At 44.3% G+C, this 25573-nt stretch overlaps 1 long non-coding RNA gene across 1 annotated transcript in view; it reads left to right on the forward strand.

Moving 5' to 3' along the window:
- Nucleotides 1-949: 949 nt before the first annotated feature.
- Nucleotides 950-25573, forward strand: part of LOC116760792 — a 44950-nt gene continuing 20326 nt past the window's right edge. The window contains exons 1-3 of the long non-coding RNA XR_004351870.1: nt 950-1081; nt 18070-18233; nt 21810-22025. This is a non-coding gene — a long non-coding RNA (uncharacterized LOC116760792). The remainder of the gene's footprint in view (nt 1082-18069; nt 18234-21809; nt 22026-25573) is intronic.

A 25573-nucleotide genomic window follows, 5' to 3' on the forward strand; every position in this document is an offset into this window, starting at 1 on the left:
GTGGAAATTTTCTGTGTCTGGCTGTGTTGATGTCAATTCTGACTGTGGTATTGTACCATCGTTTTACAAGATGGGGGAAATGAAGTAGATGGTACACAGGATCTCTCCATATTATTTATTACAATTGCAAATGAATCTACAATCATCTCAGAATAAAAATTTAATTAAAACAATGTTTACTTGCAAGTTGGGAAGGTGAGATGGTAGGGAGGTGTGTAGGAGGGGAGTGAACAATCCAGATAAGTCTCCCAGGAAAGAACTCATCCTAGATAAACAAAGAACTTGGTGCTATGACCTTGACCTTCCAGAGGGTAAGATCCAATAGAGTAGGAATTGCATCCACCTTATATGTCACTGGATCACTTGTGTCTACAACTACAAGCCTGACATATCAGAGGGCTTATGACTAGCGTTCCCATCTATCCAAATAAGAGCACTTAGGTATTGAAGAATGATGGGCTACCCAAATCTGCTTGAGTCTTTAGTTTTGAACAACAAAGGTTTAACTGAAAATGTACTTTACTCCATTCAGTTCCTAAGTTCAGACTGACTGATAGACAGCCCTGTTGTGGAGACACCCAGTGGAATCCAGTAGAGCTCTGTGGCTGTTAAATGCACCTGTCCCAAGGTCACCCCCGGATACATAAAAACTGACATAGCTGCTCAGTTAAACCCTGTATCACACTGCAGTCATAACAACACTGCTTTGGGAGTCTCTGACAAAGCATGATTCCACAAAGAGGGAGGTCCCCTACACTGCCACAGAGCACCAGATATCCTTGACAGCCTGAGGACTGGAAACGAGTACTAGCAGAAACTGGTGGGTCTGATGAAGTTGCAGGAAAGAGCACAGCTCCAGAGAGGCAACGACAGTGCTGGGGTGGGTCCTGATCAGTGGCCTAGGGTGCTGTGACCTTCATGGGGTCCAGCCAGAACTGGAACAGTCACCGGCAGCAAAACTTCTGTGAGTGGTCTTCTTGCTGAACGCATATGAGAAACCTCTTAGGGACTCCCAGAACTTAGGGACTCCCAGAACTAATCAAGGGGGAATTTGCAGGAGAGTAAACGCCTGCATACACAGGTAAGCGGCAGAAGCATGTAACTTGGACTATAGACTTTTTAAAAAATTGAAATAACCTTATATCATATTGGTCCTGATTTTCATGAGGGAGCTGGATTTGGGATCAGAAGACCTCAAGCCCAAGCTTCAGATTTAATTTCTTAAACTGGTATCCTAATGTCTCCTCTGCCGCTTGATAAGGCTGTTATTCTGAGAATTATATGAAATGATATAGATGAGAAAGCTTATAACATTGTCAAGCACTGTATGCATGCAATGTTTGGTATCATTATTTTAAGAGTGCTTTGTCACCTCCACTGTAACTTTCTGTCATCTCATCTTCTAGAAGCTGCATACTTTCTTAGCCCCCTTTTTGTGCCCCCTATAAAATACCGTGGTATTTCAGGTGCTTGTGACCTAAGACTATTTGAAGTGTGTGTCTGTGGCGGTCTTTGTCTGACATCATTTAAAAGTTGTTCTGGGACCAGAATCTCCTGCAGTTCCCTGCACCCCTACCCAGGGCTCTGCTGAAGGTGTGGTCATGGGTGTTGGCTGAATGTGAAGGCAGAGGATCCAATTACCCGAAGGCTAGGAATTTGATAATGTGTTCCAGGATTAGGCTTCTAATTGTCTAATTCATAGCATTTTACAAGACCCAAAACCTGAAAATTAAGGGATGATAGTGAATCCTGGAAATGAGGGAGGCGAGAGCCAGGAAGTCAGACTCCCTGTGCCTGGCCCCCACCCGCTCAGTGGAACCCACAGCTCTGGGAAAGATTTAGTTCCAAGGAAAAGTGGAAAATGCACTGATTCAGAGTCATGGATTGACTCTGCCACTTAAAGCTGTGTGACTCTGGCTTCAAAAGCTACTCTTTTGAAATAGGGATAATACCTGCTCTGCATATCTTGATCAATGGGAGCTTTTTTTTTTTTAATAAAAAAACCTGTTGTGAATTGTAAAGCATGCAAATGCAAAGATTTGTATAGCCCCGGGTCCCCAGACCCCCAAAAAGAAAAGGTCAGCTATAACTGGCTACTGGGATGAACCTTCCACTTACAGATAGAAACTCTCATCAGTCCTTCAGCTGAAAAAAGGTCTTGTTTGTTTCTGGATCAAGAGACCTTTCAGACACACACTGGAAGCCATAAGCTTTTGTTTTTGCACATAAGCTTCTAAATTGAGTGAAGGAAAATTATTACAACCCATGAAGATATAGCTCATTTCATGGAATTAAAAGAAGCATCAAGGGCTTCCCTGGTGGCGCAGTGGTTGAGAGTCCGCCTGCCGATGCAGAGGACACGGGTTCATGCCCCGGTCCGGGAAGATCCCACATGCCGCAGAGCGGCTGGGGCCGTGAGCCATGGACACTGAGCCTGCGCGTCCGGAGCCTGTGCTCTGCAACGGGAGAGGCCACAACAGTGAGAGGCCCGCGTACCGCAAAAAAAAAAAAAAAAAAAAAGAAGCATCAATTAAAGTCAAACCCCAGTGTTTCAGATGCTGGGAAGAGGATGAGAGTAGTGCAGTCCTTGCAAGGCCAGGCACGTGAGTGAACCATGGCAACCAGAAGCAGGGACAGAAAAGAGCTGAGAATAGAATGCAAAGAATCCAGCTCTCCAGGTAGCCCGGCTTAGCTGCAGGCTGGGGTTTCTTCATTCATTTATTCATGTGTTCATTCTCCGAGCATCTGCAATATGCTCGATGCGAGAGGTACAGACCTGAATAAGGCAAGGTCTCTGAAACTGAGGCATTCCCAGCAAGAAGGTGTTGCTGCAGAGAAGTCTTGTGTGAAACAGGGAGAGAGCCGCCCGGAAGGTGAGTGTACACATCTGCCCCAGGCTGGCCGAACTCTCTGCTTATGTGCTTCTCCAGCTGCCAGCTAGAATGTGTACCACAAAGGAGTCTGAATGTCCCAGGGCCTGCAATGACTCACCTGGATGCAAGAGCAGACAGTTACCTTTGCAAACAAGCAGATTTGGGGTTCTTAAGTCATTATTACTTGAGAAACAGGCCACTGGATCTTTGAGGCAGGGTCCCCCAACATATTAAGGAATCTAGAGGTCGTGACCCCTTGCCAAGGTGGAAAACAGACACCATCGTGGACTTCTAAGGCCCAGGCAGAATTAGACATTTTCTCTTCTGGGCTCTCACAGCCCTGGGCCCACAGCTCTTTTCAGCATTTCTTACAGTGCATGGTAGCCATCCTCACTGCACCAAGAGCTCCACCAGAGAAGGAACCGTAGGGTGCAGTGGTTAGGCACCTGATCTAGGTGGCAGAAAGATCTAGGTTCACACCCTGATTGGGTCCCTTAAAGACTGTGTGCTTTTGCTGGGACAGTGCAATTAGATAACATCTGTAAACGTTTGGACCTATAGTATAACCAATATTTGGTAGCTGTTATTATTTTAATATTATTTAATATATACAAATACTATATTAATGTGCATAATATATAATGATATATTATATATTATTTATGACAAGATAATATAATATATTAATATTAATAACACATACAAATAATAATAGTTGTATCCATCAGAATTCAGGGCATGAAATAGAAATTGCTTTATTTATATTAAATAGGATTTAATTTAATGATTGGAAATGGAGTTTATAAAGGAATAATGTGCTTGCAAAGTTAGTAGAAGGGTTGAAGGAGCCGATTCTAGGCTGGGGCTCCAGAAACAGCTTCCAAAACAACACAGAAATGACCAGTCAGGGGAGTTACCACCTCTGGGGCACCTCGGGAGCTGTGCTAGAATCCTGAAGCTACCTCTGCTACAGTCCCTGCCTCTCAATGCCCAAGAAGCTGGAAAATGGACTCCAGAGCACCACTGCAGAAAACTCTCACATTTCCACAACTTTGGTTGCCAGCAAAAACGGCTAAAAGAGGGTCAACCTAAATAAACCTCAGAGACAATAATCAAGCAAAAAGCTTGATTATTTAGGATCAAAGAATTGCAATTCGGGCACACAGATTTCGGTAACAACCCAGTGTCCCTAGTAGGGACACTGAGTAAAGTTCAGGGGCTTTTAAAGGCAAAGAAGGGCAGAAGATCTAAATAGACATTTCTCCAAAGAAGACATACAGGTGGCCAAAAGGCACATGAAAAGATGCTCAACATTGCTAATTACTAGTAATGCAAATCAAAACTGTGAGGTATCACCTCACTCCAGTCAGAATGGTCATCATCAAAAAGTCTACAAATAATAAATGCTGGAGAGGATGTGGTGAAAAAGGAACCCTCCTACACTGTTGGTGGGAATATAAATTGGTATAGCCACTATGGAGAACAGTATGGAGAACAGAATAGAATAGAATAGAACAGAACAGCCAAGACATGGAAGCAATCTAAATATCCATTGACAGATGAAAGGATAAAGAAGATGTGTGGTGTGTGTATGTGTATGTGTGTGTGTGTGTGTATACATATATATGCAATGGATTATTATTCAGCCATAAAAAAAGAATGAAATAATGCCATTTGCAGCAACATGGAATGACCTAGAGATTATCATACTAAGTGAAGTAAGCCAGACAAAGACAGATATCACATGATATTGCTTATATGTGAAATCTAAAAAAAAAAAGATACAAATGAACTTATATATGAAACAGAACTAGAACAACAGACATAGAAATCAAACTTATGGTTACCAAAGGGGAAAGGGAGAGGGGTGATAAATTAGGAGTTTGGGATTAACATATACACACTAAAATAGATAACCAACAAGGGCCTTCTGTATAGCACCAGGAACTATACTCAGTATTTTATAATAACCTATAAGGGAAAAGAATCTGAAAAAGATATATATTTATATATGTATATATATATATATCTGAATCACTGTGTGTACACTTGAAACTAACACAATATTGTAAATCAACTATACTTCAAGAAAAAATTTTTTTTAAAGAAACAAGTATTAGAAGCTGGATATTCAAAGCAAAAAATAAATAAATAAAAACAAAATAAAGGCAAAGATGGGAGGTCTGCATTACAAAGTCTTAATTGGAGTTGGAGGTGGAAGCTAGTCTTGGCTAATCATGATTTCATGCTAAGGCTATCACTAGAGGAAGGTAGAAGTTTGTTACTATGACAGTTTTCAGGTGTTCTTATAGAGTCCTTGGAATTTTCGTGGTTTCAGTTCAAACCTTCATGGTTCCACCCAGTGAGGACATGCATAAGGTTCACCTCCTTAATAACCTCCCAGCTCCATTTTAAGACCCCTTGACATAAGTGACTCCATTTTATTTCACATATCACAAAAGGGAGCAGATTATGCCTTGCACTTCTTATGCTGAGTGCGTCTACATGATAGAAGGCAGTTTGCATCTAGAACTCTGACTGCAAAGACATCCAGAAAACATGGTGCTTGGCTTCCCAACGTCTCCCTCTACCTGGGAGGCTGGAATGAAGGTCTGTGAGCCAGTCCACACAAGAGCTAACATGTGTGGACTATTGCATTCCTGGCACTCTTCTATGTACTTCATGCCAGGTTAACCTCACAGCCATCCAGTGAGGTATGTACTTATTTCACAAATAAGGCAGCAGAGCCTTAAGGAAGTTGCTTTGTCAAAGGTCACAGATTAAGAGGTGAGGATGGGAGGTAAACAGGTTCTATATTATTCTGGAGCCCTCACTCTTAACTACCGTATTATTCTACCCATCACTGTACCTTGCATGCCTAACCCAGCATGTGGCCACACCTACTCAATGAACATTAGAGGAATTAATTATCAGGGATTTAGACAGAGAATTAAACCTAGATACTGTGGCTTCAGTCTTCTTCACCTTCTGGGTCTGATCCAGGTCAGGAAGGCAGAAGGCCGACAATGATAAGAGAGACACAAAAGAGGTGCCCATGTGGTGGACGGAGTTGGAGCTGTGTGTGCAAGTCCCACAGAGAACTGAAGCCAGAATATAGGGGAAAAGCCATTTGGTGGATTTGAGTGCTTCTAGGATCAGAGGATGCTGAGATGGAAGGGCCTAATAACAATGACTGACTGATTCACCCAAGAGATTTTTACTTTTGCCTTTTCTTTTTCTTTTAATAGAGAATGAAAGTATGATCTTAGAGGAGAAACAGACCCCCAGGAATTCAAGCAGCCTGGTGCCTGTGGTAATTGCTTCCTGAGGGTCCTGTCTCTGCTGATAACTGCAGACACCTGTCCTCTGCAGAAGCAGTTGGCATATCACACACCCAGGCACACGACTGTGCAGGCTTATAAACACCTGCAATAGGACATGCTTTCTCCACTCTCTCCGGACACAAACCGCAGTCCATGTGAGTGCCTAGGAAGTCTCTGTATCTGTATTCTGGCACAGATGCTGAGGTCTGAGAGAAGGGCCCAGGACCAAGACCTGTGGGACTGAAGTCCCCATACAGGAGTGAACACACACACAGGCACAGAAACACAAACATACACACACGGAGGGACACGAACATACACACCACATATCACACACAGAAACATATGCACCACAAATATACACACATATGTACACACAGATGTACACAACACACACACAGACATACATACCACACACACCTCCACACACAGAGATTCACCACATACACACACAGGCACATACACACTACAAACCACACATACAAACACACAGAGACACACATACACACCACATCCATCACAAAACCCTCCACACACTTCACCACACACAAACACAGAGACATTCACATACATACACCATGTACACACACACAGGCACAAATACATATGCCACAAACATATACACACAAATACACATACCATACCACACACATGAACATATACCACATATACATACCGAGACACACAGCAGACACATACTATCACATATAATACATACATCCCAAACATACACACCCACAAACATACACAGTGAACACTTAATACCACATACATATACACAGGCATAAATTTTCTTCTCAATAAGTGCCTCACTATGGTTTAGCCATATTACAAAAGGTTTAAGGTAATATTTATGTGGACTGTGAATGTGGGAGATATGTATACAAAACAGTACCAGAAATAAGAAAAGCAGCAGAAAAGGTAAATACACAAAGATGAAATCCAGTGATATGCATGCATGATATTTATAGGAACAGGAAGGCAACGTAAGCAATACAAATAATTGATGTTTATTTAGTAACCTTTGGATCATTTTCTGCGAATGGATTTAGTTGAACAGTACAGTTTTTCCAGTAACTACTCTTTAGCCTGATACATTCACTATGTGGCCCCTGACTTCTTTCCACGGGGCAGGGTCTGCTCCACCTCTAGCTCACCTCCTTCCATTCTGAATGTACCTGTTGTTAGGGGGACAGCCGCACAGAGCCCCTGCAATGTGTGGTTGATGACAGAGCTTGCCACCCACTCCCTCTTGTCCTTCCTAGCTCCCTCCCTGCCCCAGTGTTCTTGCCTCAGAGTACATACAGGGAAGTGCAAGGGTTTGGTGCTGACCATAGTGAGACACCGTCTTCTCCCAGAGCTACAATTTTTCTCTGTGTGCCTAGGGGGCGCTCAGGCCCAGGAATTGAAAATGTCAGAAGTTCCTAATTTAGCATTTCTAAGACCCAGTAGGGAAGGGCTGGAAATCAAAAGTTAAGGGACAGCTGATGAGAATGATGGCTGAGGGCTGTGGAGGAGGAAAGGGTGGGCTAGTTGTAAATATACCTCCAAGACCCATTGTCTCATTGAAGTTCAAATCTAAAAGGAATCTTACAGACCATCAGGTCTAATCCCTACATTTCTCCACTGCAGAATCCAAGGCCAGAAGAGTGAGCGACATGTTCAAAGTTAAACCTAATTAGAAGCAACTCTATAATAACAAATGTAGAATTCCTCTCTGTTGGAGCAAATGGTTACCATTTTTTATCTTCCTGTTCCACAGTATTGTTTCATTATTCAGTGTATGAGCCAAGATATTATCCTGGATATGAGATTTTATTAGAGAAGCTAATTGATTAAATATACTTTATTTAAGACTTTCCATTTTATTAGATGAATGTTGAAGAATATTGTATAAAATGCACAAATCAGCTGCTTAATGCAAACACGTCCTGCTTTAATAGAGTTCAAAATACAAAAATCCTAAATTAAGGTATGATTGCTTCATTACAAAATATATCATTTAGTGGGGTTTTTATTTTTTTGATAGGAAGTTTCCACTACATATTTTGACACTGAAGCTTTCCAGGGAAAAAGGGATGTAACTCAAGAAAAATGATGATGAATTTTTGTGTAGTTTTGGCATTCTATCCTGATAATTCTCAACTGTGTGTTTTTATTACATTTAACAAAACAACAAGAAATGGGGAAGATGTATGGATTAGCAATGGGAACCAGAGGTCTAATCCTACACTGGCCTCTAATCCCAAGGCCTTACATGAGTCTCTGAACCTTTGTGAGCTCCAGGTCCCCTTGCAAAAGAACAGGCTGGGACCAGACAAGCTCTATGGGTTCTAATTAGGTTGCAAAGAAGAGTGGGAGTATGGTCAGATGTAAGAGTTAGACCAACTGGAGCTGGTTTATCTCCATCCTTAACTCTCTGAGCAAGTGACTTACCTTATCCAGACTGCAGTTCTCTTTAGAGTATAAAATGTTGCTATCCACCATGGAGGTCTATTTGAATGTTAAATGAGAAAATACACACGAAGGGCTTAGACATTACCTGCCACATCATGGGTGCCCAGTAATTTTAGTTTTATCCCCACCTCCAACTTTGCCATTCTGTCATTTGATAACCATATTAATTTTACAAAGAATTCATGGCATCTATCTGCCTTAGGGTAACATCTTAGGGATGCAGTAGTGGAGGACTTGACCTTGTGCTTCCACAAAATGCCTTTTGCTATCAGTGTGGGAGAGACGGAAGCCAGATGGATGGAGGAGACCCTGCACCCACTCCCCTGCCGCCACTGCAGCTTTTTGGAGCAGATATTTGCCCCACTGTGGTTTGGCTTTATTTGTTTTGCCTTCTCTTCATTGAGTTTTGCTCATTTGCTTTTTACAGATGACTGTTTTTTTGAGATTCTTTTTTTTCACCTGACTCTTCCTTCATTCGTGCTATTATTTCCTGATTAGGTCATTTCCCCAAACTCCCCCTCTCTTTCATCTGGCTAATCCTCCAGGGCTCAGCTTTCCTCATGGAAATTTTTTTGAACCATCGCCACCCTGTTATTTGCTTTCATAGCACCCTGTGCCTCTGCTTCCTAACACTTACCACAATTACAGTTACATAATTTGTGTCGTATTAGTCTGTCTCCCTTACCAGGCAAAAGCTCCAAGAAAGCAGCAATCTTTCCTATTTTATTCACTGATCTGCCCCCAACAATATAATGCTTAGCACACAGTAAATGGTTCTGTGAATATGTGTTGAGTGACTGGGTGGATAAATGAATGAAAAAAGAACGAATGAATGAATCCCCAAAGCCATCTGTCATGACTAGCTTATTAGTACAGTTCTGTCCCTTTTCTCCTTCCATATTTCATCTTCACTCTTTGCAGGATTCTTCACAGCTTCTCCTGCACTCTTAAGAAAGGAATTGATTTACAGCTGCCACAGAAAAATTCAGCCAGAAGTGCTGACAGATCAAGACTTTAGAGAAACTTTATCTTGCTCACAATGAGCCTCACACATCCACAATAATCCCCCGTGTCCTTTAGTTGGGCACTTAAATCTACTTTGGGGTATCCATGGGATTATCTAAAGAAGCAGAAGGGCCAAAGGATTTTATTGATGACAGATCCCATTTTAGATTCCACCTTGACAATTTTTCTAGCCCAACAATTCGCTTCTAAAGATTCTATACACTCCATCTTGGGCCCTGGTTTTGTCTCTGGGATTTTCTACTCTCATCAGGTCCCCAGGTAATCAAATGAGCAGATGAGCAGGTAGGAGTTCCACAAAAGGAAGAAAGGCATGTAAGTCAAATCAATATTTTCTCCTAATGACAACAGCCCTTAGAGCTAAGAGAACACTTGAGTCTTGGAAAGTGATGTCGAAGAGGGAGCAGAAAGGGAAGACAGAACAATGGGAATGGCTCACACCACTCTTCTTATTTATGTCTTTATGTTTCTCTCCTTAATGGAATAGCAGCACATAGGAGTAGTTTTCCTCTCCAGGTCCAGTCTGACTGAAGATTAGGTTGAATAACCGCAGGCAGCTATGGAGGAAACATTTTCAACAATAATTTTTTGGAGCACTGCTATGTTTGTGTCAGCCCTCAAGCTTCCTGACAATATAGCTTTGTTCTCATTTCCTCCCCGATACCTGATCCAGCAGAGTGCCCCGCTCTCAACCTCCCAGAGGTAAATTGTCATTATGAGGGAAACAATAGGCCAAGCTGCTCTGTGGAGGGTATATATTCAAGGATGTCATGTTTAATTTCCCTGCTTCCATGAATAGTCTTCAAGATGAATAGCTTCAAGATTCCTGGGATTTCTGTTTCTTTTTTTGTTTGTTTCTTTAAATAGCATACAGGGTCCCCCACTGCAGCCTAAATGGTGCCCATTTCAGGGATTCAGACCTGCCTGAGTGTGTGTCACAGAAAGGTTGGCAAGAGTCACTTTGGAAGGGATTTATGTGGCAGGAGTGGGAATGGGTATCTCAGACATTAGCCAATCTCGCCCTTGGCCCCAGGGAAAGAGAAGCTACAAGCTGAAGCTACAACAGCCAGTTTTCAACGTTGGAGGAGATATAAAAAGCAGGATTCTGATGCTAGGGTAACTGAAAGTGGAAAGGAAGAGCATTCTGTTTGCTTCTGTGCTGAGGCTGCGGTGTTTTAGACATACTGAGGACTAAGGTCTTCTGAGACTGTAACAGCTCCTTGGTCTACACAGCTTTGGGGACACGGGGTAAGGGCCGGGGGTGGGGGCGGGCAGACAGCAACACCTGCACAGATATCAGCACTGTCATGGAGGGAACTGGCAGCTGTGGTGCTGAAGGGTCCTCAAGTGGCTTCTCAGGCATTGAACGTCTGAAGAGTCCATGGGAGAAGAGGAAGCGCACGGCAGATAGGATGTAGGAGCACATGAGGAGGTATGCCTGAGCAGTCTGCTGCAAGAGGCCTTATTGACTGTGGAGGAGACAGACTATTTGAGCCATCATTTCATTATGCAGTGAGCCAGTGGGGCTTCAGGGGAGAATGAACTTTCACCAGGTTTCTGGTCAAGCTCCATCCCCCACCCAATGCAGCCCATGATGCCCTGGGATCCAGTCATACACAAAGTGTTCTCTTGGGCCTATTTACATTCTTAGACTCCTGCCTAATCTCCCTAGAAAAAGAGTCAATCTGAAGAATATCTACTTCTAGCGCCCAAAACTCTCATGAGAAAGTCTGCTCTAAAAGAAGGGCCAGACACTAATGGCTAGAACACACAGGGTGAGATGAAACCAACAACATGAAACTCAGTAGAGTTTGGGAAAGTCTCCAGAGATTAAAAAAAAAAAAACTCTGATAAAAGCATCATCGAAGGATTAAGGGTCAAGTGTTGTGATGAAGGCAGATGGGGTGTTATCTACCCAATGGTCCCACAGCAAGTTGTAAGAGTTCTCACAACCACCCCATGTCTTTCTAAAGAGAGGGATTGTCAGCAGCAGGGCATAGTTATGTCACTGATCAAGTTCCACAAGGCTGGGATGACCCGATGGTCATGCGCCCATGGCCATTCACTGCTCTGAGCTAATCCAAGGAGACAGCTCATGGCTTGGGAGAGGTACAGACTTATGGATCTTTTACCTCTGACCTCCAGCCCTGATCCTGAAGAACTGACATCTTGTCCTCTATGCAGTTCTTTTGGTCAAAGATACCTTGAGCAGTAGCAGGCAGACAGAATGGCTCTCTGGAGGAAAAACTCCTCAACTATTAGAGAAAGAAATTTTCAACTGCCAGACTAAGGGATCCAAAAGATGTGGGAGAAGCCCCGGGACAAGGATGATGATACTTTTCTTCTCCTGTTTGGGGGAAAAAAAAGTGAACCTCTGGATGGTTAACAAATCCCTCACATTTATTTAGTTTTCAATCCAGTTTTTAAAATTTGTCCCCACTCCTATTCCTCTATGAAATCTTTTTTTATCTTCCAATTTTTTTAATTAATTAATTAATTTTTTTGGCTGTGCGGCATGCGGGATCTTAGTTCCCCAGCCAGGGGTGGAACCCACACCCCCTGCAGTGGAAACCCAGAGTTTTAACCACTGGACCGCCAGGGAAGTCCTTTCATCTTCCAATTAAAATGGAATTGTAGCAGCCTGCTCTGAGCACTGGGGGTACTTATGTGTACTTTTATAATGCTTTACTATGTCTATCTTCTCCACCAAAGTGGAAGCTTCTGTGTTACTGTCTCAAAGAGTTTAACCATTAGAAAAAGAGCAGTCAGTGGGTTGTAAGGACAAGTAATTCATGAAACTTTCCTGGGGATGAGTAGACAAGTCTTCCTCACTGTCCTGCCCCTTCCTTTCTACACTCTGCCCTTTGGCCAATGTTGACACCCATCCTATGGTCCAGAGAGTGGTACTCGCTGAGATTGTGCAGGAGGAGGGACTTTGCTGAACAAGAGATATGCATGACAAAGCCTGAAGTGAACTATCTAGAAAGAAGCATGCAGGGGAAGAAAACCCAATGAATACTACCAGGGAGTTGTTTGGCATTTCTCAGATTTGAAAGGGATAGGATAGAGTTTTAGAACTATAGGACTTTATAACCAGCCAGCTCTGTGTTTCACTCTACATGACTTAGCCTTTTTCCAGAGGCTGCCCTGTCTCCTTTAGTACATCTACTACTCGAGTGGGGACCAGCAGTTCATGTCCTTACCTATTTATTCAAGGTTAACAAATTGGTCTGTATCACTGTCATTAACACCATCATCTCTATAACCACCACTGTCATCACCATCACCCACACATGTCTAGTGCCTCATAGTTTACAAAGTGTCTTCATATTCACTCTCATTCCATGCTAACAACCCTCTAAGGACATTCTGCAGTTGGGGTCATGAGTACTGAAGTCACTGGCTTTTCCTTAGGCCTTGAAGCGGGTATTTCCATGGTATAAGAGTATAGACAATGTAATAAAACGTACTGTTGTATAACGTGGGAGAGAAGGATCCTTTAGATAACTGTATTGTTGAGGCCATTTCGCTGGGGTCACCTATTTGGCACTTCTTCTGGTTTTTTGCTACAGAAATAATGATGCCAACCAAAATAAAAATAAGGACATTGGTCATGAAGATTATAATAAAAAGAGTAATTTCCCAAACTGTCCTTTTGTAAAACAAGAATAAGACCCACTGGGTCAAGTTACATGTGGAATGATAATAATGTAATAATAAAATAACAACTACCTTTCAAGTTATTAAAATAATCATTATTATCTCCATTTTACAGATGAAAAAGGATCTCAGGTAAATAGCTCGCTAAGTCGGTATCAAAAACAGACAAAGATCCAAGTCACCTAGCTCCTGGACTAATGCTCATCTCTCTACTGGGCTGCCAACATGTAGTTCTGCACTGACGGGGTGGGCTTTCTCAGAAGCCCTCTGGGAGGGAATAAATCAACAAAACAGTAGACTTCTTTTTCTGATTGGCACATCCAGTAGGAATTTGCTTGCCCATTTACAGAACCCAGATTGAAGACATTGTAAAACAATAACCTTTTTATTGTCTAATTATTAGCAAACAAATTGGTATTAATACATGAATTGTGGATTTAAAAGGTGTGTTTCAAAAGGTTCACAGGATCTTTGTGGAATATAGAGGCTCATGAGTTGTCATTTTAAAATGGGCTTCGGTTTACTGGTTTCTGTAGATCTCTTTTCAATGGTTCTTTTAGGCCTCCCTCTCTCCACCCCACCCCCTGCCAAACGTATATTCTTCTGTGGGGATAGAAATCACCTGGTGCTAGGTTAGGTCAAGGTCTTCTTTGGTGTTTACCCACCAGGCTGCCCCCTCCTCAGAGCAATTGCATCTCTGAACCTCAGGGAATAGAGCCCACGTGTCTTTTAAAGGCACCACCCCACCAAGTATTTCTCATCTAAAGTAAAGGTTAAAGATAACAGTTTTACTTTATTTTAAATGTTATCACTATGTTCTCATCGTTATTCTTGCAGGTTGACAAGCCAGTTTAATTTTGCAAGAATGTATGGCAACAAGGGCCTTCTCCTCCGGGTCCCTCGGTCCTTTTTGACTAGGTTTTCCTGGATTTGGGGGTATTTTGTGGTAGCTACAGAACCAGAAGTGGACAAGGGGCAAGGCTTCTGTAGGCCAGTCTTTCTTTCCATGATAAAAAATGGCAATTGTTGGTTAAATAAGTTTCTTGGAAAATCTCTGCCCAGTTTTTCATTCTCCTCTATCTGCTTGTGGATGAATTGCAATCTGAAATATTTAAATTATATCACCAATCAAGTGTCTAATTGAAAAAAAATATCCTCCTTCCCCTGCCCAAAGCTTGACCAGGCTGCTATAAATGCAAATTATGAGGCTGGGTGAGACATCGGGGATCATTCCTGCTAGAATTATACTCCAGTACATTAGTCCACGTATATTCTAACCTCAGACCCCTTCTCTTGCCACAAAGTGAATGACCATGGGCACTGCTTAGAGCTCTGTTCATTGGGAGGACTTTCTCTTGCCCCTGCCTTTTTCAAGGCCAAGCCTGAGTGAGACTGTCCTGCAGCTGTCATCAACGTTCAACTTTCACAGAAATACCCAGCCAATCCATTCATATGCAAGCTTGCACTTTTCGATCCTCCTTCAGTTAGTTGTTAAGAATCACCCCAGGGCTTTCCTGGTGGTGCAGTGGCTGAGAGTCCGCCTGCCAATGCAGGGGACACGGGTTCGTGCCCGGGGTCCGGGAAGATCCCACATGCTGCGGAGCGGCTGGGCCTATGAGCCATGGCTGCTGAGCCTGCGCGTCCAGAGCCTGTGCTCCACAACGGGAGAGGCCACAACAGTGAGAGGCCCGCGTACCGCAAAAAAAAAAAAAAAATCACCCTTCACACCCCTGGGTGTGAGCTGAGGGAGAGGCGTGGATGCAACAGTGATGAGTGTGCGGTGCGGGGGAGCTCTGTTATGTAGCCTGCGTGTGCTCAGTCCCAGATGAACCACTTCTCTTTTATGATGAGTTATTCGGGGGCCCACTTGGCCTTATGACTTCATGGGTATAACAGGATTCAGCTCAAGATGAATAGTCCTAGACTCATGGTCACTTGGTCTCACATGGTCAAGCATTTCTTCCAGGGCCCAGTACCACACCTGGAGTTGTTTTTTAAAAAGGCATATAATCATCTACTGCAAATTGCATGGCCTTGATCCATGTGACTCTCCTTCTAGGGCTTTCCACACATTCCAAATGGCACCTTTCCTTACCAAGGATGCCTCTAACACCAGTGGGTCTGCTGGATCATATGGTCCAAGTGGCAGAAATGCTTGTATTGCTGCCTGGACCTGCCACTGGGCTTTTGTCTGCTCTGAGCCTCACTCAAATCTGGCATCCTTTCATGTCCTCCATTCCTAGGAGTGGAATATGCTGCCTCTGGAACCCCAAAAGGCCCCCTGGGTGTTGTGCTTCCTTTTTTATAGTAGGAGGTATGTGATGCAATAATTTATATTTTATTTTGAAAGGGATTTCCCAGCACATTCCTTACTACTAGACCTCCAAAAATTGTACAGAAGTGACAGGAACCTGAATCTACATAGGGTTTATTTTCTACTCTCTAAAGTGCACGTGTGCTAGCCATCTGTTGCTCATCCAGCCTGATTAACATAATATCATCAATATAATGGATCAGTACTATAGAATGTCCAGACAGTAGAGCTGTCTTTGGACTTTGTTAGGACAAAAGTCAGGAGAGTTAATATAGCCCTGGAGCAACATGAAAACTGCTTCCGATCCTCTTTTTTAAATGGGATTAAAAAGAATGCATGTACCAAATCAATGACGATATACCATGAACCTGAGGCTATATTAGCCTGTTCTAGCAGAAAGACCTAATCTGGAACAGCAGCTGTGCTGTAATCAGGCTACTCCTTATTTGAGTTGGTAATAATCTGCAGTCACCCTCCAGGATTCATCTAGTTTTTGCAGTGGCCAGACTGGTGACTCACATGGAGATATTCTAGGAACCACTGCTCCTGAATCCTTTGGACACTTAAGGATGACACTTATCTCTGCCATCCCCCCTGGGATGCAATAGTGGTTTTTAAAATTTTATTTACTATCTCGGGAAGAGGCAGTTTCATATACTTCCACTTGGCCTTCTCCACTATAATAACTCTTACCCCATAAGCTAAGGACCCAATGTGGGAGTTGGACCAAGTATGTCAATCCTAATTTTACACTTAAGGGTTAAGGAAGTGACAACAGGTGGGTCTGCACACTCAGTGGGCCTACTCTAAGCAGAACTTTGGCTAGGACTGTATTGAATATCTGACCTCAGGTGCCCTCCAGAAGGACCACAATTATACTGCAGGTCTCTGCATAGCAATGTCAATTCAGACCCTGTGCCCAGGACACAGTTACTCAAATAAATAGCTATAGATCCTTTTGGAAAAGGACTAGAGAAACACCCTGTTCACTTGTCATGGTGTTGCAGCATCCTCCAGATTGTTGCCTGGAGACCCAGCCACCTCATCAGACAGTGTGTTCCAGGTCTGAAAACTGGATCCTATCTAGGGGCTGTGCAAGGAGTGGTGACTTAGTATTGGGATGACCACCCTCCTCTCATACACAATCTGCCAATCACCCATGCTAGATTTTTTCTGCTAATACAGTCTGAGTAATATCCTTGTCAACTTTCCATCTCTTTTCTCCTAGGACCCCCATGTTCTGTTAACTGTTGCCATAACTCTCTGTGGATCAGGCCTCCTTTGCTGCCACTCTGACCTCATCAGTCTTTTTAATAATTACAAACTTTTAACTTTGGCAGTTAAATGCTGTCTCCTGACCTTTATTATTTCAATGTCCCATCATCCCTACTGCTATGAGCAAGCCAAGGTCTGTAACAGTTTCTGCTACCATCAGCCCCTGGCCTTCAGAGGGGGTCCACTGTTTAACTTTCCCCTAGCACATCCCAAAGGCCTTGTGGAATGGTGTGTCCTTTGGGCATTCCTCTGAAACATAAGCATTCAGTGGATCATCCAGCCATACCTACTATACTCACTGTCACATGACCAGCCCCATAGCTTTTTTAAAATATTTATTTGTTTGTTTATATATTTTGGCTGTGCCAGGTCTTAGTTGTGGCATGAGGGATCTTCACTGAGGCATGCGGGATCTTTTTTTAGTTGCAGCATGTGGGCTTCTCAGTTGCGGCATGCATGCGGGATCTAGTTCCCTACCAGGGATTGAACCTGGGCCCCTTACATTGAGAGCGTGTAGCTAAACCCACTGGACCACCAGGGAAGTCCCCCCCACCACCATAGCGTTTTGATCCCTTCCTCTACTATCTGCCACCACAATTCTAGCATTTCAGTTTCTCTCAATGTGTACCATCACTTTTTCTTTATGCTTCTAGGAGCCATCCGAGTAGCAAGTTCACACTATCTCCTGGGTTCCTTGCCAGGGTGTTCAGTCTTGTATCTCAGGAGGCTTCCCTCAATCCTATAAACCCTTCCCTATCTGTATATTTCAGCTCCCTTGATCAAACACCCACAGAACTTAATTATACATATGGTCCCTTGGCTTCTACCAGTATCTTCTGTTCAGTTTTTCCAACTCCTTTGAGGCATAGGCTCTCTCCTTCCTCATCAGGCCTGGTACATTTCCAGCTGTGCTATCCTGTGACTCAAACCTAGAGGCCATGAGGGAGGTAGGGATGGGTCCTGTGGAGGGACGATCCACCCAAGTGTCCCCACATGCACTGTGCTAGGGTCTCAGGTTTTTCCAACCAGTGCCCTGAACTTGGCATAGCAGATCTGCCTCGGTTGGGCATTTAACTGTCTTTGAAGTTCAGGCACTCTTAAGTCATGGGCTTGGTCCTTGTCTTTCTCCATTCTTCCTCTGCAGGGCAACCAAAGAGGCCATCTGGCTTCCACACCTGGCTTTCAATTGCCTGTGACTCTTCATCTGATCTTCATCTCCATGCAGAGCACCAGTGGCGCTTAGTAATAACCATCCGACAATATCATCCTTCCCTCCACACACTGCAGACACCTGGAGTATCTGCACAGGTTAGTGCATCCCCTGCCACCAGTACACCTTCCCAATTCACAGAAGTTAACGTTTGAACGAGTGAATAACCACCTCATGCAGGGGGGCTGTGTGTGCTTCACTCACCACCAGTGACAAGTTTGCCAACCAGGCAGTGAGGGGTCCAGCCAGTGAAATCTCATTTCACACCCTTGCCTGTTTGGCATCCATACTCGAAGGTTGGGTTCTTTGGACGATATTAAGATGGAGCTTAGGGTGCAGATATTTTTGGGGTTCAACACCTGTGAGAGGATGGGGGGAAGAAGCAGAGCTGGGCGGAGGAAGCAGTCAACCTGCAACGTAGATCTGACAGAACCTGGGCTGACCCGGGCAGGGAGATCTGGGGTGAGCGTTGCCCACTGTGGTCATCGTGCAGGGGGCTGAAGTGCTGGGCTTTTCTACCCCTCCTCACTCAGTCACCTCTGAGAAGGGTGTGCCTCAGGTGAGGTGGATCTTGGCCGCTGAGGCCACTCCGAAGGAGCTGACAGTGAGAGGCTGTCTGCTGGTCAGTCGCGTGCCCTTCGGCTGGGTCCTTCCTTGGCAGGAGAGATGTGCTCCCACATCCACTGCTCCTCCACACTGTAAAGTGGGGATGGTAGAGTTGGGCCAATTTACTCATGTGATCATAAGGACCAGATAAGGCAGGTGAAAGTATTACACAAGCCAACATTTTTATGGGAATATTGTTACTCTGGATGTTACTTAGAAATAAATTGGCCATAGGTAGGGACTTGAAATTTTAAATTTTATTCGGACCTTTTTAAAAAAAATTTTATATTAGAGTATAGTTGATTAACAATGTTGTGTTAGTTTCAGGTGTACAGCAAAGTGATTCAGTTATACATATACATGTATCTATTCTTTTTCAAAATTTTTTCCCATTTAGGTTATTACAGAGTATCGAGCAGCTTCCCTGTGCTATACAGTAGGTCCTTCTTGGTTATGTATTTTAAACATAGCAGGGCGTACATGTCAATCCCAAACTCCCAATGCATCCCTCACTTATTCTGACCTTTTTATGATGATGGTGTTACTTATAAGAAGATTTTACCTTAAAACACCAAAAAAAGCAACTTTTAATAATAATCCTAGGGATATGGGGGGTGGGGGGTGAGATGAATTGGGAGGTTGGGATTGACATATATACACTAATATGTATAAAATAGATAACTAATAAGAACCTGCTGTATAGCACAGGGACCTCTCCTTCACTTTGCTGTACAGTAGAAACTAACAGAACATTGTAAAACGACTATACTCCAATAACCATATCTGAGCTTAGAAAGACATATTAAGTGTTTTGAGCTTACATAGCATCAATTGCATTTTATAAATCAGTCATGTGATACCTTCCATCCAAATTAGGAGCAGAGTAGGAACCCTCTCACCCCGGCCACAACCAGGCTGGGGGGCCTTATCAACATGGCCAGTGGGCAAGTCAGATGATAATCTTCACCTGATCATAGTGCTGGGACCCCAGTCCTGGTCCCCTGACTGGCAGGCCCTGTTCCAGGCTGTAATCCACCCAGCCTCTGACAATACCCAGCTCTGCTCTTCACGTTTTCAGCCTAGGGAGGAGTTCCCCTTCAGGCAAGAGAAGTAGCAGAGGGGGCTTTTAGAATCCTAGGTTGGTGATGGTTGGTCCAGGGCCCATCTCTGATCTCTGGCCATATTTTGGCCTGCTTCTCTTCCTTCCTCCAAATTAGGTTGACCTGCCAACTTGCTTGAAGAAGTCATCCACTGGGTTCATTAGATGCTATCTCTAAGGAAGCCACTGTGCCTGGCCTGGTGGTTTTGGTGTATGTAAGACAGAGGCAAACCATCCTAGAATTTCCAGTGTCCCAAGGTGTGCACCAGAGGATCAGATGTGACCGAAAACAAAAGACAGGGTGTGGTATTTGGGCATGTGCCTGGGTGGATTTGGATGGGTCAGAGCATTCAGCCTGGGGCCGGTCTTTCTGTGCTGGCTTTAACACAGTGCTTTCAGCAAACCCTGGCAGTGAAGCCTGGCCATTTCTAAGAATGGACCTTGCTGTATCAGGAGACAGCACTTGCCAGAGATGTGGCAGAGAAAGCTTCTTTCTTTCTTTTCTTTCTTTCTCTCTCTGTCTGTCTGTCTTGTTCTCGCTCGCTCTCTCTCTTTCTCCCTTTTTCTTAGTAACAAGTGATGTAACTTTTAGAAGTCTGGGGCTTGGGGCCAGTGTCTTCATCCCAGAACTCACATTTGTGTGTGATCAGTTAGCTAAATCATCCAGAAAAGCACAAGAGCCATCACAGGGCCCCATGCTGAGTCTTCCACAGAAGTCAGCTCTGATCTATGACTCAGCCTGCTTGCCCTTCCTCTTGGAAGCAGCTCTCATTTTCCCCAAGAAAACAGACCACTATGCCTCCCCTCTCACGTGACCGCCCCAGGACTCCATAGCAGCATCTTACCACGAGCCAGCACATTATAGTGCTTGCAGACAAAGCCTGGCTTTATGACTTTCACTGCTAGTTATAACTGCTGGGCTCCCTGGGTGCTTAGAACCGTTAGAATCAAAAGTATCTCAACATACAGCACAATGGCCGCAGGCTTGGCTGGAGTCTAACGGTCATGCCCTGCGGTTATTTTACCAGTTATGGGTGAACCTCAAACAGTTAAGAACTGCGACTCCATTTCAGTTACCTCCCCAGTAACTCGAATGCTTCTCTTTACCTCATGAGTCTGCAGAAGAAGACGGGCAAGTGTTCAAGAACAGACTGTCTCATGAGATTTCCTGTACTTCCTGCTGCTGCTGCCCAGGCCACACATCCCCCAGAAAGTCTTTCTCATGATAGGTCAGCGCTTCTGCTGCCAGTTGTGGTAGAGGCCAGTTGTAAGGAGGGGCATGAAAAGGCAAAATAATGAGGAAGAAATGTACCCTCTACCTTTTTTTGGAGGGGGAGGGTACAGGGAAAGGAGGTGACGACTTGAAAAATTTACATGTAAGCTCATGTAAAGTTTGCAAGGAGGGCGTAGAGTGGGTTGGAAGAGGCCCAAGCCACTGTGGAATTAGCCACATGGGCATGCAGCTCTCTCAATCAGACATCGTCGTGGTAGAGTATTGCAAGAACTAATACCCAGATTCTTTCCCTGCTTTCACCCAGCTCCTCCTTCATGAGCTCCTTGTACAGCTCATTGAGTACAATTATTCAAGAGGGAATCAGCAAGTTCAGGGCGACAGGGAACATTGACAGGATTGTGGTCATCACAGGCAGAAGGCCCCGATCACCTTGGAGGGAGAAGATGCTTGCAATGTCAGTGGTGTATCCCCACGCCCAGAAAAGTGCCTGGCACCTAATCAGCACTCAGGAAATATTTATGGAGGAAGTGAATGGAGGCAAATTTGACTCAGGTTAGCATTACTTTTTAGAGAAAGATAGTTATTTTAAAGCAAAACAGATATGCTACTTTATGCCTGTAGAATGATCTCAGGCCTTCGTCTTTGTCCCCTATCCTGGAGAGAATCTGTAAGTGACTCTTCCCTGCCCCACCCCCCATCATACACCCACTCTGAGTGCTTACCTTTTTTTTTTAGATGATCGTTTAACAGGGAAGAACATGGTAGTTACCACAACGTGACGAGATCCCTGGCCTGTGTATCTTCTCAAAACCTCAAGTCTGGTTTAGCCAAGAGCTAGAGATGACCAGGGGACAGTGGTCAGCCTGGGATGGCTCTGCCACACCTGGAATCACCGCTGAGTGAAGGGCCTGTGGAGACCACAACACTCTGAGAAGTCCACAGCAATTCCAGGTAACTTTTGAGGGAAATTCCTGACATTCCCAGTTCTTTTTGTCCCTTTACTCCACAGAGTTTATGGAATTAATGTACACTTTCTTGGAACTGACTGCTGTGGCCTCTTAGGTATCTGGGATCTGAAATACATTTCCTGTTTCCATCGGGACCCATCTTATATCTCTTGAGGTGGCCTCAGGTAAAAATTCCTGGTGGCATCCCTCCCTCTCTTTCTTCTTTCCTCCTTAGAGAGGTGGCTAACGAATAGTAGTCTCTTCCAAACCCATAGCGTCACGCTAAAATCCAAGGAGCAGAAAGTCAAAGACAGGGGCGACAGCCTCTGAGTTCAGCTGGATAGATCAAAATCCATCCCGTTCTGAAGACTCCGTGAAGGAGATGTTGCTACCCCCTCCCTCCACCATTGTTTTTGTGTGTATGCACTGTCCGCCCATCTTCATCCAAAACAAAACAGGAAGTGACTCACCCAAAACATGACATAAACCAGAACTAGCTACAATAAGAAGTATTAGAAAGAAAAAGGACACACAAGAGTTGGGCACGAGATGGTGCCGTGAATGAAGTTAATACGCAACTCAGGCTCCGAGGCACTAACCAAAGGTCACAAATCTGGCCCAAAGCTGTTGAACAGGAGATGAGAACAGGAAGTGGGTTAAGATATCCGTTCATGGGACCCAGAGATACACACGGCAGAGCAGCCCAGGTGTGTTTCTCAGCTCTGGCAACTTCCTCTTCACCTAGGAAGCCCAATGCCCAGGTCCTTCTGGGCCTTCAATCTCAGCAGCTCCCAACCCCCTGCTTCCTCACCACACGTCAGCCACCCTGGCCTCCTTTCTGTTCCTTGAACACACCAAGGTCATTCCTGACTCGAGAACTTTGCACCTGTTTTTCCTCTTTCCTCAGATCTTCACACATCTGCCTTGTTCTCGTCATTCAGGCCTCAGCCTAAAGTCCCATCTCGGAGAAGTGATTTCTAACTGCCCACTTGAAAACGGCTCCTCTTCCCCTAAGCCCAATGTGAGATTGCTTCACCCTGCTTTTTTTTTCTCATAGCCCCTAATCACTACATGAAAAATTTTAACTCACTTATTTGATAATATGTTTACTGTGTGTCTCTCCCATTACAGAAAATCATGAGCACAAGACCTGGCCTGCACCTCTTAGGACAGAGTCTGGCACTTAGGAGGAGCCTCAGTGAATATTAGTTGAATAATTGAGCTTATACTAAAACTAGGAAAAGCTTTTTCTGAAGGGTCCTCATAAAAGGGACACTGAGCAATATGATGGGCATATCCTTAGCAGCATCCTTACAGCAGTCACTGCAAGGCGTCTCCAAGACTCTTATTTAGTGTCAGGTCAGCTCGGGCAGGGGACAAGGGGAACTTACCATGAATAGTTTTATCTGCACTTGCGTCCAGTTCCCCTTTCTGTCTGACAGCATTCTTGCTTGCTGCAACCAAAGGCCATTATGCCATCCTCAATAGATTCAGATAAAAATTTGCCACCATTGTCTGCCTCAAAAAAAAAGAAAATCATTTTTATAGATGTGAAAAATTCCACTGGGTTTCCCTGGTGGCGCAGTTGTTGAGAGTCCGCATGCCGATGCAGGGGACACGGGTTCATGCCCCTGTCCGGGAGGATCCCACATGCCGTGGATCGGCTGGGCCCGTGAGCCATGGCCGCTGAGCCTGTGCATCCGGAGCCTGTGCTCTGCAGCGGGAGAGGCTGCAACAGTGAGAGACCCGCGTACCGCAAAGAAAAAAAAAAAATTCCACCAATTTGCATTATTTGGAAGGAAACTCTGTGAATTAATAAAAAGGTGGTATTTTGGAATATATTTGGTTTTGTTGCTGCTGTTCTGGTTTTTTTTTTTTGGCCACACCATGGCATGCAGGATCTTAGTTCCCCAACCATGATCGAACCCATGCCCCCTGCAGTGGAAGCACGGAGTCTTAACCACTGGACCGCCAGGGAAGTCCCTGGAATATATTTGAAGTAAATTATTTATTATGGTTGAATAGACACATTGGCACAGTTGCTAATACAAAGGGCTAGACACCTTTACGAGCTCCATTTTACAGAAAGTTATAAAAAGCAAAGCTTGACTTTGCCACGAGCTAGCAACTATTTACACAGAATTTACATTGTACTAGGTATCATAAATACTGTGGTGATGATTTAAAGTATACAGGAGGACGTGCATAGACTATATGCAAATACTACCCCATGTTATGTAAGGGGCTTGAGCATCCTTGCATATTGCTATGAATGGGGGTCCTGGAACCAATCCTCTGCAGATAATGAGGGATGACTGTAATAGAGTTCAGTAATAATACCAGAGTTTAAATAACAAAATAAACTGGAAATTTTCATATAAGAATGTAACGCAATCTTGGACTTCCCTGGTGACACAATGGTTAAGAACCTGCCTGCCAGTGCAGGGGACACGGGTTTGAGCCCTGGTCCGGGAAGATCCCACATGCCGCAGAGCAACTAAGCCTGTGTACCACAACTACTGAGCCTGCGCTCTAGAGCCCATGAGCCACAACTACTGAGCCTGCGTGCCACAACTACTGAAGCTCGTGAACGCCTAGAGCCCGTGCTCTGCAACAAGAGAAGCCACTGCAATGAGAAGCCCGCACACCTCAACGAAGAGTAGCCCCTGCTCGCTGCAACTAGAGAAAGCCCGTGCACAACAAAGACCCAGTGCAGCCAAAAATAAATTAATTAATAAATTAATTAAAAGAATGTAATGCAGTCTTAAGGATTTTCTAGAGACTTAGTGGACAGTGTCTGGTAACTGCAACATGGCCATGGAAGGGTATGCTTTTGTAGATTTCCTGGACCTAGCAGATACAGCAAGTCTCGAGTATCCATGAAGTCAAAGATGAAAGCCCAAAGGGGACCATCTGGGGAAGTCTAAAGACAAGGATAACCAGTAGTAGCAACATGGCTGGACTGAGAATGATGCTATTCTAACACAGGATAGAAAATATAGATGTGATGAGGAATTATTTTCAGTTATCCGGAAATCTACTGTAAGCCTCATTCTTTTTTTTTTTTTTTTTTTTAAATTTATGTATGTATGTATGTATTTATTATTGGTTGCGTTGGGTCTTCGTTGCTGTGCGCAGGCATTCTGTAGTTGCGCCGAGCGGGGTCTACTCTTCATTGCGGTGCACGTGCTTTTCACTGCGGTGGCTTCTCTTGTTGCGGGGCATGGGCTCTAGGCGTGCAGCCTTCAGTAGTTGTGGCTGGCGGGCTCTAGAGCGCAGGCTCAGTAGTTGTGGTGCACAGGCTCAGTTGCTCCGCGGCATGTGGGATCTTCCTGGACCAGGGCTCGAACCCGTGTCTCCTGCATTGGCAGGCGGATTCTTAACCACTGCGCCACCAGGGAAGCCCTAAGCCTCATTCTTTTTCTTAAAACAGAACTCCTCTGAACTCTTGCACATGAGGAAGCAATGAAGGAACTGCTATTCTAGACTTAATTTTGATCAACAAGTAAAAAGTCATCAGGATTGCAGAGATGAGGGAAAATTTAGGGGAAA

The sequence above is a fragment of the Phocoena sinus genome, chromosome 1 (genome assembly GCF_008692025.1).
Source record: "Phocoena sinus isolate mPhoSin1 chromosome 1, mPhoSin1.pri, whole genome shotgun sequence".
Lineage (NCBI taxonomy): Eukaryota > Metazoa > Chordata > Mammalia > Artiodactyla > Phocoenidae > Phocoena > Phocoena sinus.